General features: G+C 48.1%; 1 protein-coding gene across 1 annotated transcript in view; it reads right to left on the bottom strand.

The window, feature by feature from the left end:
- LOC144487166 (M1-specific T cell receptor alpha chain-like) overlaps nt 1-16,385 on the bottom strand; it is a 212,460-nt gene that overhangs the window by 130,251 nt on the left and 65,824 nt on the right. The gene's annotated exons all lie outside the window — the stretch shown is intronic.

Below are 16,385 nucleotides of genomic sequence, written 5' to 3'. Positions count from 1 at the left end.
GTAGGGATATGGGAGTAGGCCCTGGGTGGGATTGTGGTCGGTGCAGACTCGATGGGCCGAATGGCCTCTTTCTGCACTGTAGGGTTTCTATATTGACAGTGAGCCTGACACAAACCCCCTCCTTCTATCAGGGAGTGTGTTATCACTGGGGCAAGGCCGGGGAGAGACAGGGGGGACCCAGTGCTGAATCTCACCCCCCCAGTTTATAAACCCGGGTTATACGAATATTGGAGAGAGAGAGAGGGGAGGGAGGGGGAGCAGGGCAGGATTTGGAGGATGGTTTCGAGGAGGCTTCAGACACAGTGCTGGGAGGTTTATTGTACAGAGAGATTCAGCGACTGTGGCCCCACTGTATATCCCCACAGTGATACACCAGAACAAAAACTCTGCGCTGCCTGCTGCTGGGGGAAGTTTCACATCCGCCGCTTACACACACTCTCCCTCACACATCTGCCTCACCACTTCCCCTTCCTAGAAAGAGAGCTTACAGCCCCTTAGTGAAACCCACCCACCCACACACACACCCCAGCACAGGACTCCCACATCAATAACACTGGGTAAAGAAACACTTAGCACGCTGCAACTGTGAGACTGGGGGGAGCAGCACAGAGAGAGAGACAGGGGGACAGAGAGAGACAAAGAGACAGAGAGAGGCAGGGAGAGAGAGAGACAGAGAGAGAGAGACAGAGAGAGAGAGACAGAGAGAGAGAGAGAGACAAAGACAGAGAGAGAGAGAGAGACAGAGAGAGAGAAAAACAGAGGCACAGAGAGGGAGGCAGAGAGTGAGAGAGACAGAGACACAGAGAGACACAGGGAGAGAGAAAGAGCTTTTACCCAGTGTTTTTACCCAGTGTAAGATCGCAGTGTAGAGTGTTCTTTAATTTGGTGAATTTTTAAAATGACAGAGAGAGAGAGGCTGAGAGACAGAGAAAGGTTGAGATAGAGAGAGAGAGAGACAGGAGGAGAGAGATAGGGGGAGAGAAGCAGAGAGAGACAGACAGGGCGAGACAGTGAGAGATATCTGACATTTAATTGTGTATGAGAGCAGTGTTTTAATTTCAAGAATGTCTTGAATAGAGAAAGAGGCTGAGAGAGAGACAGAGAGAGAGAGAGAGAGAGGCAGAGAGAGAGAGACAGAGAGAGAGAGGCTGAGACAGTGAAATTCTCTCCCTGGCACCCTCAGAACCAGGTGAGGACGGCAGATTTCCTTCCCTAAAGGACCAGATGGTGAACCAGATGGGTTTTTCACCACAATCGACAATGGTTTCATGGTCATCATTAGACTTTGAATTCCAGATCATGACTAGATTCTTCTGTAGTGTCCAAAGATCTGTAGGTTAATTGGATTGACCACACTAAATTGTCTCTTAGTGTCCAAAGATGTATAGTTTACGGTGGATTGGCCATGCTAAATTGTCTCTTCGTGTCCAAAGATGTGCAGGTTAGGTGGATTGGCCATGCTAAATTGTCCCCTTAGTGTCCAAAGATGTGCAGGTTAGGTGGATTGGCCATGCTAAATTGCCCCTTAGTGTCAGGGGGACGAGCTAGGGTAAATGAATGTGGTTACGGGAATAGGGCATGGGTGGGATTGTGGTCGGTGCCGACTCGATGGGCCGAATGGCCTCCTTCTGCACTGTAGGGTTTTTTATCATTTTATTATTCTATAAATGACGTGTGGGCCAGACTGCGTGAGGTCTGCGTGAGTTTCCTCTGAGTGCTGCGGTTTCCTCCCACACTCCACAGAAGTGAAGATTAGGTGGATTAGTCATGTTAAATTGTCCCTTAGTTCCAACAATGTGCAGATTAGGTGGATTAGCCAGATTCAATTGTCCCTTCATGGCTAAATATATGCTCATTAGGTGGATTGGCCATGCTAAATTGCCCCTTAGTGTCCAAAGATATGCTGGTTAGGTGGATTGGCCATGGTAAATTGCCCCTTAGTGTCCCAAGATGTGTAGGTTAGTTGGATTGGCCAAGCTTAATTGTCCCTTAGTGTCCAAAGATCTGCAGGTGAGGTGATTGGCCATGCTAAATTGCCCTTTAATGCCCAAAGATGTGCATGTTAGATGGATTAGCCATGCTAAATTGCCCCTTAATGTCCAAAGATGTACAGGTTAGATGGATTGGCCATGTTAAATTACCACTTAATGTCCAAAGATGTGCAGGTTAGGGGGATTCACCATGCTAAATTGCCCCTTGGTGTCCAAAGATGTGTAGGTTAGGTGGATTGGCCATGCTAAACTGTCCCCTAGTGTCCAAAGATGTGTAGGTTAGTTGGATTGACCACACTAAATTGTCTCTTACTGTGCAATGATGTATAGTTTAGGGGGATTGCCCATGCTAAGTTGCCCCTTCGTGTCTAAAGATGCGCTGGTTAGGTGGATTGGGCATGTTAAATTGACTCTTAATGTCCAAAGATGTGTAGGTTAGAAGGATTGACCATGCTAAATTGTCCCTTAGTGTCCAAAGATGAGACACAGAAATCCCAGCGAGAGCTCGATCCTCTGGCACACTCGCACCTTGAAGTGACTCCCCAGTGCTGAGACCTCATGGTGCCCCCCACGAGGTGCCCCCCACCCCCCTCCCCCCCGGGAGGTCACGTCATCCCGACTGCAGGGTTCCACCCGCTCCGTGCTCCCCACACTCCCCGCCCCAGGGAATCCCGCCCTTCCGCACTCCGAATTCAGGTCCCCCTCCCCAGAGGAGGCTGTGCTTTTCTACAGAAGGTTCCTGCCGCCCCCCTCCCCCCCCCCCCGCCCCCCATTATCAAACTAGAAAGAGTGCAGAAAAGATTTACTAGGATGCTACCGGGACTTGATGGATTGAGTTATAAGGGGAGGCTGGATAGACAGGGACTTTTTTCTCTGGAGCGTAGGAGGCTGAGGGGTGATCTTATAGAGGTCTATAAAATAATGAGGGGCACAGATCAGCGAGATAGTCAATATCTTTTCCCAAAGGTAGGGGAGTCTAAAACTAGAGGTCATAGGTTTAAGGTGAGAGGGGAGAGATACAAAAGTGTCCAGAGGGGCAATTTTTTCTCACAGAGGGTGGTGAGTGTCTGGAACGAGCTGCCAGAGGTAGTAGTAGAGGCGGGTACAATTTTATCTTTTAAAAAGCATTTAGACAGTTACATGGGTAAGATGGGTATAGAGGGATATGGGCCAAACGCGGGCAATTGGGATTAGCTTAGGGGTTTTTAAAAAAAAGGGCGGCATGGACAAGTTGGGCCGAAGGGCCTGTTTCCATTCCGTAAACGTCTATGACTCTATGTGCTGGTTAGGTGGATTGGCCATGCTAAATTGCCCCTTAGTGTCCAAAGATGTGCAGGCTAGGTGGATTGGCCATGATAAATTGCCCCTTAGTGTCCAAAGATGTGCAGGTTAGGTGGATTGGCCATGATAAATTGCCCCTTAGTGTCCAAAGATGTGCAGGTTAGGTGGATTGGCCATGATAAATTGCCCCTTAGTGTCCAAAGATGTGCAGGTTAGGTGGATTGGCCATGATAAATTGCCCCTTAGTGTCCAAAGATGTGCAGGTTAGGTGGATTGGCCATGATAAATTGCCCCTTAGTGTCCAAAGATGTGCAGGTTAGGTGGATTGGCCATGATAAATTGCCCCTTAGTGTCAGTGGGACTTGCTAGGGTAAATGAATGTGGTTACGGGAATAGGGCATGCGTGGGATCGTGGTCGGTGCCGACTCGATGGGCTGAATGGCCTCCTTCTGCACTGTAGGGATTCTATCATTCTGTGATTCTATTAATAACGTGTGTCCAAATAGAGGCAGATTAGAGGGATTGGCCATGCTAAATTGCCCCTTAGTGTCCAAAGATGTGCGGGTTAGGTGGATTGGCCATGCTAAATTGCCCCTTAGTTGTTAGAATGTATCCGGTGACAACTTTGATTGGATGTAATATGACCAATGGGAACAAGATTTAATGGCCAGCTGACCCAGTAAGCCATGGAACCAATCATACAGTGATGTAATAGTCAGCTGACCAGCTGATTCACGATAAATAAGGAACTGTGTTGAATTGTGGGGAGCTTGGAGTGGCCCAGGGTGAGGCCCCAAGTTTGGAGCAATGACGTTTCTTTATTAAACCCTTTCTTTCATTTATAAGTTGGAGTAAGTTTTGTTGTATTTTCATTAGATGCATTTAGTAGAGTTCCTTCTGAAGGAACGTTAGTGTCAGCGGAACTAGCTAGGGTAAATGAATGTGGTTACGGGAATAGGGCATGCGTGGGATCGTGGTCGGTGCCGACTCGATGGGCTGAATGGCCTCCTTCTGCACTGTAGGGATTCTATCATTCTGTGATTCTATAAATAACGTGTGGGCCAGACCGTGTGAGGTCTGCGTGGGTTTCCTCTGAGTGCTGCCGTTTCCTCCCACACTCCACAGATGTGCCGGTTAGGTGGATTAGTCATGTTAAATTGATCTTTAGTGTTCAAAGATGTGCAGGTTAGGTGTATTGGCCGTGCTCAGTTGCCCCTTAGTGTCACAAGATGTGCAGGTTAAGGGGATTAGCCATGCTAAATTTCCCACTAATGTCCAAAGATATGCATGTTGGGTGGAATGGCCATGCTAAATTGCCCCTTAGTTTCCAAAGACATGTAGACTAGATGGATTGGCCATGCTAAATTGCCCCTTAGTGTCCAAAGATGTGCAGGTTAGGGGGATTGGCCATGCTAATTTGTCCCTTAATGTCCAAAGATGTGCACGTTAGGTGGAATGGCCATGCTAAATTGCCCCTGATAGTCACAGGATGTGCAGGTTAAGGGGATTCACCATGATAAACTGGCCGTTAGTGTCCAAACATGTGTAGTTTACGGGGTTTGGCCATGCTAAATTGTCTCTTTGTGTCCAAAGACATGCTGGTTAGATGGATTGGCCATGATAAATTGTCCCTTAGTGTCCAAAGATGAGCTGGTTAGGTGGATTGGCCATGCTAAAATTGCCCTTTCGTGTCCCAAGATGTGCTGGTTAGGTGGATTGCCCATGGTAAATTGCTCCTTAGTGTCCAAAGATATGCTGGTTAGGTGGATTGGCCATGCTAAATTGCCCCTTAGTGTCCAAAGATATGCTGGTTAGGTGGATTGGCCATGCTTAATTGTCCCTTAGTGTCCAAAGATCTGCAGGTGAGGTGATTAGCCATGCTAAATTGCCCCTTAATGTCCAAAGATGTACAGGTTTGGTGGATTGGCCATGCTAAATTTCCCCTTAGTGTCCAAAGATGTGTAGGTTAGGTGGATTGACCACACTAAATTGTCTCTTAGTGTGCAATGATGTATAGTTTAGGGGGATTGCCCATGCTAAGTTGCCCCTTCGTGTCTAAAGATGCGCTGGATAGGTGGATTCGGCATGTTAAATTGACTCTTAATGTCCAAAGATGTGTAGGTTAGAAGGATTGACCATGCTAAATTGTCCCTTATTGTCCAAGGACATACTGGTTATGTGAATAGGCCATGCTAAATTGCCCCTTAGTGTCCAAATCTTTGCGGGTTAGGTGCATTGGCCATGCTAAATTGCCCCTTCATGTCAGCAGGACTAGCTAGGGTTAATGAATGTGGTTATGGGAATAGCACCTGGGTGGGATTGTGGTTGGCGCTGACTCAATGGGCTGAATGGCCTCCTTCTGCCCTGTTGCGATTCTATGATTCTATAAATAACATGAAGGCCAGACCAGGTGAGGATGGCAGATTTCCTTCCCTAAAGGACCAGATGGTGAACCAGATGGGTTTTTCACCACAATCGACAATGGTTTCATGGTCATCATTAGACTTTGAATTCCAGATTCTTATTGAATTTAAATTTCACCATTTGCTGTGGTGGGATTCGAACCCGGATCCCCAGAGCATCACCCTGGGTCTCTGGGTTACTCGCCCAGTGGCACAGAGGTTAGCACTACTGCCTCATAGCACCAGGGACCCAGGTTCAAATCCAGCCTAACTTCAATGCAGTGTTAATGTAAGCCTACTTGTGACTAATAAATAAACTTTAACTTTACTTTAGCTTTGGGTGACTGTCTGTGCGGAGTCTGCTTGTTCTTCCCATGTCTGCATGGGTTTCCTCCGGGTGCTCCGGTTTCCTCCCACACTCCACAGATGTGAATATTTGGTGGATTGGCCATGTTAAATTGTCCCTTAGTGTCCAAAGATGTACAGGTTAGGTGGATTGTCCATGTTAAATTGTCCCTTAGTGTCCAAAGATGTACAGGTTAGGTGGATTGGCCATGTTAAATTGTCCCTTAGTGTCCAAAGATGTACAGGTTAGGTGGATTGTCCATGCTAAATTGTCCCTTAGTGTCAGCGGGACTAGCTAGGGTAAATGAATGTGGTTACGGGGATCGGGTCTGGGTGGGATTGTAGCCGGCGCCAACTCGATGGGCTGAATGGCCTCCTCTTGCACTGTGGTGAATCTATCATTTTATGATTCTATAAATAACGTGTGGGCCAGACTGCAGGAGGTCTGCGTGGGTTTCCTCCGAGTGCTGCGGCTTCCTCCCAAAACCATGGAGGCCTGATCAGGCCAGGACGGCAGATTTTATTCCCTAAAGGACCAGATGGTCCTTTACCAGGATGTTGCCTGGTATGGAGGGCATTAGCTATGGGGAGAAGTTGGAGAAACTTGGTTTTGTTCTCACTGGAACGATGGAGGTTGAGGGGCGACCTGATAGAAGTCTACAAGATTATGAGGGGCATGGACAGAGTGGATAGTCAGAAGCTTTTTCCCCAGGGTGGAAGAGTCGATTACTCGGGGGCACAGGTTTAAGGTGCGAGGGGCAAGGTTTAAAGGAGATGTACGAAGCAGATTTTTTACACAGAGGGTGGTGGGTGCCTGGAACTCGCTGCCGGGGGAGGTAGTGGAAGCAGATACGACAGTGAGTTTTAAGGGGCGCCTGGACAAATACATGAATAGGATGGGAATAGAGGGATACGGTCCCTGGAAGAGGACGGTTTAGGCCCTCCTCATGTGTGCGGAACTTGGCTATGAGTTTCTGCTCAGCGACTCTGCGCTGTTGTGTGTCGTGAAGGCCGCCTTGGAGAACGCTTACCCGAAGATCAGAGGCCGAATGCCTGTGACTGCTGAAGTGCTCCCCCACAGGAAGAGAACAGTCTTGCCTGGTGATTGTCGAACTACCCAGCCTTCAGGAGAACAGTGACCACGACACCACACAACCCTGCCACAGCAACCTCTGCAAGACGTGCCGGATCATCGACACGGATGCCATCATCTCACGTGAGAACACCATCCACCAGGTACACAGTACCTACTCTTGCAACTCGGCCAACGTTGTCTACCTGATACGCTGCAGGAAAGGATGTCCCGAGGCATGGTACATTGGGGAAACCATGCAGACGCTACGACAACGGATAAATGAACACCGCTCGACAATCACCAGGCAAGAGTGTTCTCTTCCTGTGGGGGAGCACTTCAGCAGTCACGGGCATTCAGCCTCTGATCTTCAGGTAAGCGTTCTCCAAGGCGGCCTTCACAACACACGACAGCGCAGAGTCGCTGAGCAGAAACTGATAGCCAAGTTCCGCACACATGAGGACGGCCTAAACCGGGATGTTGGATTTATGTCACATTATCAGTAACCCCCACAGCTTGCCTCCTGGACTTGCAGAATCTCACTAGCTGTTCTGTCTGGAGACAATACACATCTCTTTAACCTGTGTTTAATGCTCCCTCCACCCACATTATCTGTACCTTTAAGACCTGGCTGGCTTTAGGGATTCGCATTCTAATTAGTATTCTGTAACCTGATTTTGTGTCTCCGTGCCCTGTTTGAGAGCAGATTTCCACTCCATCTGACGAAGGAGCAGCGCTCCGAAAGCTTATGGTATTTGCTACCAAATAAACCTGTTGGACTTTAACCTGGTGTTGTGAGACTTCTTACTGTGTTCACCCCAGTCCAACGCCGGCATCTCCACATCATATCTCTGGTCATCCATGGTTCTCTGGGCTTGTTATTCCTACCTATCACCCTGGAGGAAACAGGCTGGGTTTGCACCCTCCCCATTTCCTTCCTGAATGGCCCCCACTCCTCTCCTGTAGCTTTTCCAATTAGTCGCTGTTCCCCAGTCTACCTGTCTTATTTTAGGAAAATCCGCTCTCCCCCAATTGGCAAATGGATTAAACTCCATCTGCCGTTTCTGTGCCCAAGTCTCCAATCTATCTATATTCTGTTGTATCCTCTGACAATCCCCGGCACTATCAGCAACTCCACCAACATTTGTGTCATCCGCAAACTTATTAATCAGTCCACGTACTTTTTCCTCCAGATCATTTAGATACACCACAAGCAAGGAGGTTCACAAGAATGATCCCTGGAATGAAGAGCTTGTCGTATGAGAAACGGTTGAGGACTCTGGGTCTGTACTCGTTGGAGTTTAGAAGGATAGATAGAACATAGAAACATAGAACAGTCCAGCACAGAACAGGCCCTTCGGCCCACGATGTTGTGCCGAGCTTTATCTGAAACCAAGATCAAGCTATCCCACTCCCTATCATCCTGGTGTGCTCCATGTGCCTATCCAATAACCGCTTAAATGTTCCTAAAGTGTCCGACTCCACTATCACTGCAGGCAGTCCATTCCACACCCCAACCACTCTCTGGGTAAAGAACCTACCTCTGATATCCTTCCTATATCTCCCACCACGAACTCTATAGTTATGCCCCCTTGTGATGAGGATGAGGGGGGGATCTTATTGAAACTTACAGGATACTGCGAGGCCTGGATAGAGTGGACGTGGAGAGGATGTTTCCACTAGTGGGAAAAACTAGAACCAGAGGGCACAACCTCAGGCTAAAGGGACGATCCTTTAAAACAGAGATGAGGAGGAATTTCTTCAGCCAGAGAGTGGTGAATGTGTGGAACTCTTTGCCGCAGAAGGCTGTGGAGGCCGGGTCATTGAGTGTCTTTAAGACAGAGATAGATAGGTTCTTGATTAATAAGGGGATCAGGGGTCATGGGGAAAAGGAGATTGGGGATAAGAAAAATATCAGCCAGGATTGAATGGCGGAGCAGACTCGATGGGCCGAGTGGCCTAATTCTGCTCCGATGTCTTATGGTCTTATAGTCCCTCTGCTGGATTCTCTGTGTATCACATGCACACACACACACACACACACACACACACACACACACACACCAGGGCAGCAGGGTAACACTGTGGTTAGCGTAGAGAGTCTTCAAGTCAGAGAGCAATATAGCACGGAAACAGGCCCTTCGGCCCAAGTGGTCCCTGCCAACCATGATGCCCTCCCAGCTATTCCCAATTGCCCACGCTTGGCCCATATTCCTTTCATCCTTTCCCATCCATGTACTAGTTAGGGTAAATGAATGGGGTTACGGGGATAGGGCCCATGTGGGATTGTGGTCGGTGCAGACTCAATGGGCTGAATGGCCTCCTTCTGCACTGTCGGATCCTGTGATTATATGATTCTACACTTATCCAAAGACTTTTAAAATGTTGCTATTGAACCTGTCCCAACCACTTTCTCTGGCAGCTCATTCCATGTACACACCACCCTCTGCGCGAAGACGTTGCCCCTCAGGTCCCTTTTAAATCTTTCCCCTCTCACCTTACCCTCCTGTTTTCAATTCCCCTACCCTGGGAAAAAGACTATGTGGGGTCAGCCTATTCATCATCCCCTCATGATTTAATACACCTCAGTACCGTCACCCCTCATTCTCCTACGTTCCAAGGAATAAATTCCTAGCCTGGCCAACCTCTCCCTATAACTCACTAGTCCCGGCAACATACTTGTAAAGCACTGCTGCCTCACAGCGCCAGGGACCCGGGTTCGATTCCCGGCTCGGGTCACTGTCTGTGTGGAGTTTGCACATTCTCCTCGTGTCTGCGTGGGTTTCCTCCGGGTGCTCCGGTTTCCTCCCACTGTCCCAAAGACGTGCTGGTTAGGGTGCATTGGGCCGTGCTAAATTCTCCCTCAGTGTTACCCGAACAGGCGCCGGAGTGTGGCGACGAGGGGATTTTCACAGTGACTTCATTGCAGTGTTAATGTAAGCTTACTTGTGACACTAATAAATAAAATGAATGAACACACACAAATACACACACAGTCTCAATTCTTCTAGCAGTCTCCCTCTGCAGGATTCTCTGTAGCACACTCTCACACCCTGTGGTGAACCATCGTTGGTTCCCACCAGGTAGTACTGAGCCAGGGTCTGGCCAGTACTATGAGTCTGTATATATGTTACTGTTGGGGTTCGGGTTGGGCTGTTCTACATGTTACTGTTGGGGTTCGGGTTGGGCTGTTCTACCTGTATTATAGTTATTATGGTACATCCCAGTCGGGCTCCGCCTCCTGGGAGAGGTATAAAGGTCACTGCTCTGTCTGGGACCCCTCAGTCTGGGATCGTGTATTATATATGGTAGCTCTATTGTAGTAGTTAATAAAAGCCTTTATTTCCTCGAGCACCTCTAGCCTCGTGAGTTATATCGTGCATCACACCCACACTCACACAAAAACACAAGCTCACGCACACACGCACTCACACTCACATACACACACACTCACTATCAGCAGTCCCCCTCTGCTGGATTCTCTGTATCACACTCTCACTCACACACACACACACTCACTCTCTCTCTCACACACACACACACACACACACACATACACACTCACACTCCCACATTCTCACTATCAGCAGTCTCCCTCTGCGGGACTGTCTCTGTATCACACTCTCACTCACACACACTCGCTCTCACACACACACTCACTCCCTCTCACACACACACACATACACACTCACACACTCTCACTATCAGCAGTCTCCCTCTGCGGGACTGTCTCTGTATCACACTCTCACTCACACACACTCGCTCTCACACACACACTCACTCCCTCTCACACACACATACACACTCACACACTCTCACTATCAGCAGTCTCCCTCTGCGGGACTGTCTCTGTATCACACTCTCACTCACACACACTCGCTCTCACACACACACTCACTCCCTCTCACACACACACACACACATACACACTCACATACTCTCACTATCAGCAGTCTCCCTCTGCGGGACTGTCTCTGTATCACACTCTCACTCACACACACTCGCTCTCACACACACACACACTCACTCTCTCTCACACACACACACACACACACACATACACACTCACACACTCTCACTATCAGCAGTCTCCCTCTGCGGGACTGTCTCTGTATCACACTCGCTCTCACACACACACACACACACACACACTCACTCTCTCTCACACACACACACACATACACACTCACACTCCCACAATCTCACTGTCAGCAGTCTCCCTCTGCGGGACTGTCTCTGTATCACACACTGCAAGAATAATAGGGTTGTATTCGGGGATTTTAACTTTCCAAACATAGGCTGGGACTGCTGTAGCGTTAAGGGCTTAAACGGGGAGGAATTTGTTAAGTGTGTTCAGGAAAGATTTCTCAATCAATATGTAGATGGCCCTGCAAGAAAAGGGGCAAAACTGAATCTCTTGGGAAGTAAGGCAGAGCAAGTGACTGAAATGTTAGTGGGAGAGCATTTTGAGACCAGTGACCATAATTCTATTAAAACAGTTATGGAAAAGGATAGGTCTGGTTCACAAGTCATAGTTCTAAATTACATTAAGGTAGACAAATCTTCGGGGCTGAATGGGATCTACCCCAGGTTACTGAGGGAGGCAAGGGGAGAAAAATTGGGGTCTTAACAGATATCTTCACATCGTCTTTGACCACAGGCGAGGTTCCAGATGACTGGAGAATGGCCAATGTTGTTCCCTTGTTCAAGAAAGGAAGGAGTAATCCAGGAAATTATAGGCCGGTGGTGTCAGTGGTGGGGAAGCTTTTGGAGAAGATACTGAGGGACAGGATGTATGCACATTTGGAAGAAGATGGAAGACACAAAAACATCGAAAATGAACAAAGAACAAGAACAAAGAACAATACAGCACAGGAACAGGCCCTTCGGCCCTCCAAGCCCGCGCCGCTCCCTGCTCCAAACTAGACCATTCTTTTGTATCCCTCCGTTCCCACTCCGTTCATGTGGCTAGCTAGATAAGTCTTAAACGTTCCCAGTGTGTCCGCCTCCACCACCTTGCCCGGCAGCGCATTCCAGGCCCCCACCACCCTCTGTGTAAAATATGTCCTTCTGATATCCGTGTTAAACCTCCCCCCCCTCACCTTGAACCTATGACCCCTCGTGAACATCACCATTGACCTGGGAAAAAGCTTCCCACCGTTCACCCTATCTATGCCTGTCACAATTTTATACACCTCTATTAGGTCACCCCTCATCCTCCGTCTTTCCAGTGAGGACAACCCCAGTTTACCCAATCTCTCCTCATAACTAAGCCGTTCCATACCAGGCAACATCCTGGTAAACCTCCTCTGTACTCTCTCTAAAGCCTCCACGTCCTTCTGGTAGTGCGGCGACCAGAACTGGACGCAGTATTCCAAATGCGGCCAAACCAACGTTCTATACAACTGCAACATCAGACCCCAACTCTTATACTCTATGCCCCGTCCTATAAAGGCAAGCATGCCATATGCCTTCTTCACTACCTTCTCCACCTGTGACGTCACCTTCAAGGATCTGTGGACTTGCACACCCAGATCCCTCTGCATCTACACCCTTTATGGTTCTGCCATTTATCATATAGCTCCCCCCTACATTAGTTCTACCAAAATGCATCACTTCGCATTTATCTGGATTGAACTCCATCTGCCAAATTTCCAGCCTATCTATATCCTTCTGTAGTCTCTGACAATGTTCCTCACTATCTGCAACTCCAGCCATTTTCGTGTTTTCCGCAAACTTACTGATCACCCCAATTACACCTTCTTCCAGATCGTTTTTAAAAATCACAAACAGCAGAGGTCCCAATACAGAGCCCTGCGGAACACCACTAGTCACAGGCATCCAGCCGGAAAAAGACCCTTCCACTACCACCCTCTGTCTTCCATGACCAAGGTAAGAAGTCTCACAACACCAGGTTACACCAGGAACACAACATTCCATGACCAAGCCAGTTCTCCACCCATCTAGCCACCTCCCCCTTTATCCCATGAGATCCAACCTTTTGCACCAACCTACCATGAGGGACTTTGTCAAACGCTTTACTAAAGTCCATATAGACGACATCCACGGCCTTTTCCTCGTCAACCATTCTAGTCACTTCTTCAAAAAACTCCACCCGGTTAGTGAGGCATGACCTCCCTCTCACAAAACCATGCTATCGTTAATGAGTTTATTCCTTTCTAAATGCGCATACATCCTATCTCTAAGAATCCTCTCCAACAACTTCCCTACCACGGACGTCAAGCTCACCGGCCTATAATTTCCCGGGTTATCCTTCCTACCTTTCTTAAATAACGGGACCACATTAGCTATCCTCCAATCCTCTGGGACCTCACCCATGTCCAGTGACGAGACAAAGATTTGCGTCTCTCGTCTCCCTGAGCAGCCTTGGATAGATTCCATCAGGCCCTGGGGATTTGTCAGTCTTTATATTCCCTAACAAACCTAACACTTCCTCCCTTGTAATGGAGATTTTCTCCAACGGGTCAACATTCCCCTCCGAGACACTCCCAGTCAACACATCCCTCTCCTTTGTGAATACCGACGCAAAGTATTCATTTAGTATCTCCCCTACTTCTTTGGGTTCTAAGCATAATTCCCCACTTTTGTCCCTGAGAGGTCCGATTTTTTCCCTGGCAACCCTTTTGTTCCGAACGTATGAATAAAATGCCTTGGGATTCTCCTTAATCCTGTCTGCCAAGGACATTTCGTGACCCCTTTTTGCCCTTCTAATTCCTTGTTTGAGTTCTTTCCTACTTTCTTTGTATTCCTCCAGAGCTCCCTCCGTTTTTAGCTGCCTGGACCTAATGTACGCCTCTCTTTTCTTTTTGACCAATCCCTCAATTTCCCTGGTTATCCACGGTTCTCGAATCCTACCCTTCCTATCCTTCTTTTTTACAGGCACATGCCTATCCTGCAGCCCTAACAACTGTTCCTTAAAAGACTCCCACATGCCAGATGTGGATTTACCCTCAAACAGCCTCTCCCAATCAACAGCTGCCAATTTCTGCCTAATCCCACTAAAGTTAGTCTTCCCCCAATCCAACACCTTACCCTTGGGACACCACTCATCCTTTTCCATCACTATCCTAAAGCTAACAGAATTGTGGTCACTATTTGCCACTGAGTCAGCACGGCTTTGTCAAGGGGAGGTTATGTCTGACAAATCTGTTAGAGTTCTTTGTGGAGGTAACAAGGAAGTTAGATAAATAAGTGAAGAGCCCATGGTGTTCAGGGTAAGATCCTGGCATGGATAGAGGATTGGTTGACTGACAGAAGGCAGAGAGTGGGGATAAAGGGGTCTCTCTCAGGATGGCAGCTGGTGACCAGTGGTGAGTCTCAGGGGTCAGTGCTGGGAACACAACTTTTCACAATATCCATTAACGATTTGGAGGAAGGAACTGAAGGCACTGTTGCGAAGTTTGCGGATGATACAAAGGTATGTAGAGGGACAGGTAGTATTGAGGAAGCAGGGGGGGCTGCAGAAGGACTTGGACAGGTTAGGAGAGTGGGCAAAGAAGTGGCAGATGGAATACAATGTGGAAAAGTGTGAGGTTATGCACTTTGGAAGGAGGAATGGAGGCATAGACTATTTTCTAAATGGGGAAATGCTTAGGAAATCAGAAACACAAAGGGATTTGGGAGTCATTGTTCAAGATTCTCTTAAGGTTAATGTGCAGGTTCAGTCGGCAGTTAGGAAGGCAAATGCAATGTTAGCATTCATGTCGAGAGGGCTAGAATACAAGAGCGGTGATATATTTCTGAGGCTGTATAAGGCTCTGGTCAGACCCCATTTGGAGTATCGTGAGCAGTTTTGGGCCCCATATCTAAGGAAGGATGTGCTGGCCTTGGAAAGGGTCCAGAGGAGGTTCACAAGAATGATCCCCGGAATGAAGAGCTTGTCGTATGAGGAACGGTTGAGGACTCTGGGTCTGTACTAGTTGGAGTTTAGAAGGATGAGGGGGATCTTATTGAAACTTACAGGATACTGCGAGGCCTGGATAGAGTGGACGTGGAGAGGATGTTTCCACTAGTGGGAAAAACTAGAACCAGAGGGCACAACCTCAGGCTAAAGGGACGATCCTTTAAAACAGAGATGAGGAGGAATTTCTTCAGCCAGAGAGTGGTGAATCTGTGGAACTCTTTGCCGCAGAAGGCTGTGGAGGCCGGGTCATTGAGTGTCTTTAAGACAGAGATAGATAGGTTCTTGATTAATAAGGGGATCAGGGGGTTATGGGGAAAAGGCAGGAGAATGGGGATGTGAAAAATATCAGCCAGGATTGAATGGCAGAGCAGACTCGATGGGCCGAGTGGCCTAATTCTGCTCCAATGCCTTATGGTCTTATGGGGAAGAGTGGGGGTTTGGGAGTTGTTGTGTTATATTTAAGACAAAGATCGATATGGATACAAAGGGAATTTAGTGTTATGGGGAGGGTGAAGGTCAGGCATGATCTTATTGAATAGCAGAGCGCGTTTGAAGGGCTGAATGGCCCTCTTCCTGCTTCTACTTCTTATGTGTATTCAGCAACCTCCTCATTAGTGTAGAGGTTAGTATCCCGGCCGAGCAGGGGAGGTGGTGGCACAATGGCATCATCACTGGACTAGTAATCCAGAGACCCAGGGTGATCCTCTGGGAACCCAGGTTCAAATCCCAGCGCGGCAGATGGTGAAATTTGAATTCAATAAAAAATATGGAATTAAATAAATGTGAGGTGATTCATTTTGGTAGGACTAATTTAAATGTGGATTACAGGGTCAAAGGTAGGGCTCTGAAGACTGTGGAGGAACAGAGAGATCTTGGGGTCCATGTCCACAGATCTCTAAAGGTTGCCACTCAAGTGGATAGAGCTGTGAAGAAGGCCGATAGTGTGTTAGCTTTTATTAACAGGGGGTTGGAGTTTAAGAGCCGTGGGGTTATGCTGCAACTGTACAGGACCTTGGTGAGACCACATTTGGAATATTGTGCGCAGTTCTGGTCACCTCACTATAGGAAGGATGTGGAAGCGCTGGAAAGAGTGCAGAGGAGATTTACCAGGATGCTGCCTGGTTTGGAGGGTAGGTCTTATGAGGAAAGGTTGAGGGAGCTAGGGCTGTTCTCTCTGGAGCGGAGGAGGCTGAGGGGAGACTTAATAGAGGTTTATAAAATGATGAAGGGGATAGATAGAGTGAACGTTCATAGACTATTTCCTCGGGTGGATGGAGCTATTACAAGGGGGCATAACTATAGGGTTCGTGGTGGGAGATACAGGAAGGATATCAGAGGTAGGTTCTTTACGCAGAGAGTGGTTGGGGTGT

Source organism: Mustelus asterias, unplaced genomic scaffold, assembly GCF_964213995.1.
Source record: "Mustelus asterias unplaced genomic scaffold, sMusAst1.hap1.1 HAP1_SCAFFOLD_629, whole genome shotgun sequence".
In the NCBI taxonomy this organism is placed as follows: domain Eukaryota; kingdom Metazoa; phylum Chordata; class Chondrichthyes; order Carcharhiniformes; family Triakidae; genus Mustelus; species Mustelus asterias.
The sequence above is the reverse complement of the archived record's forward strand: the minus strand, read 5'-3'. Positions and strand labels throughout refer to the sequence as shown.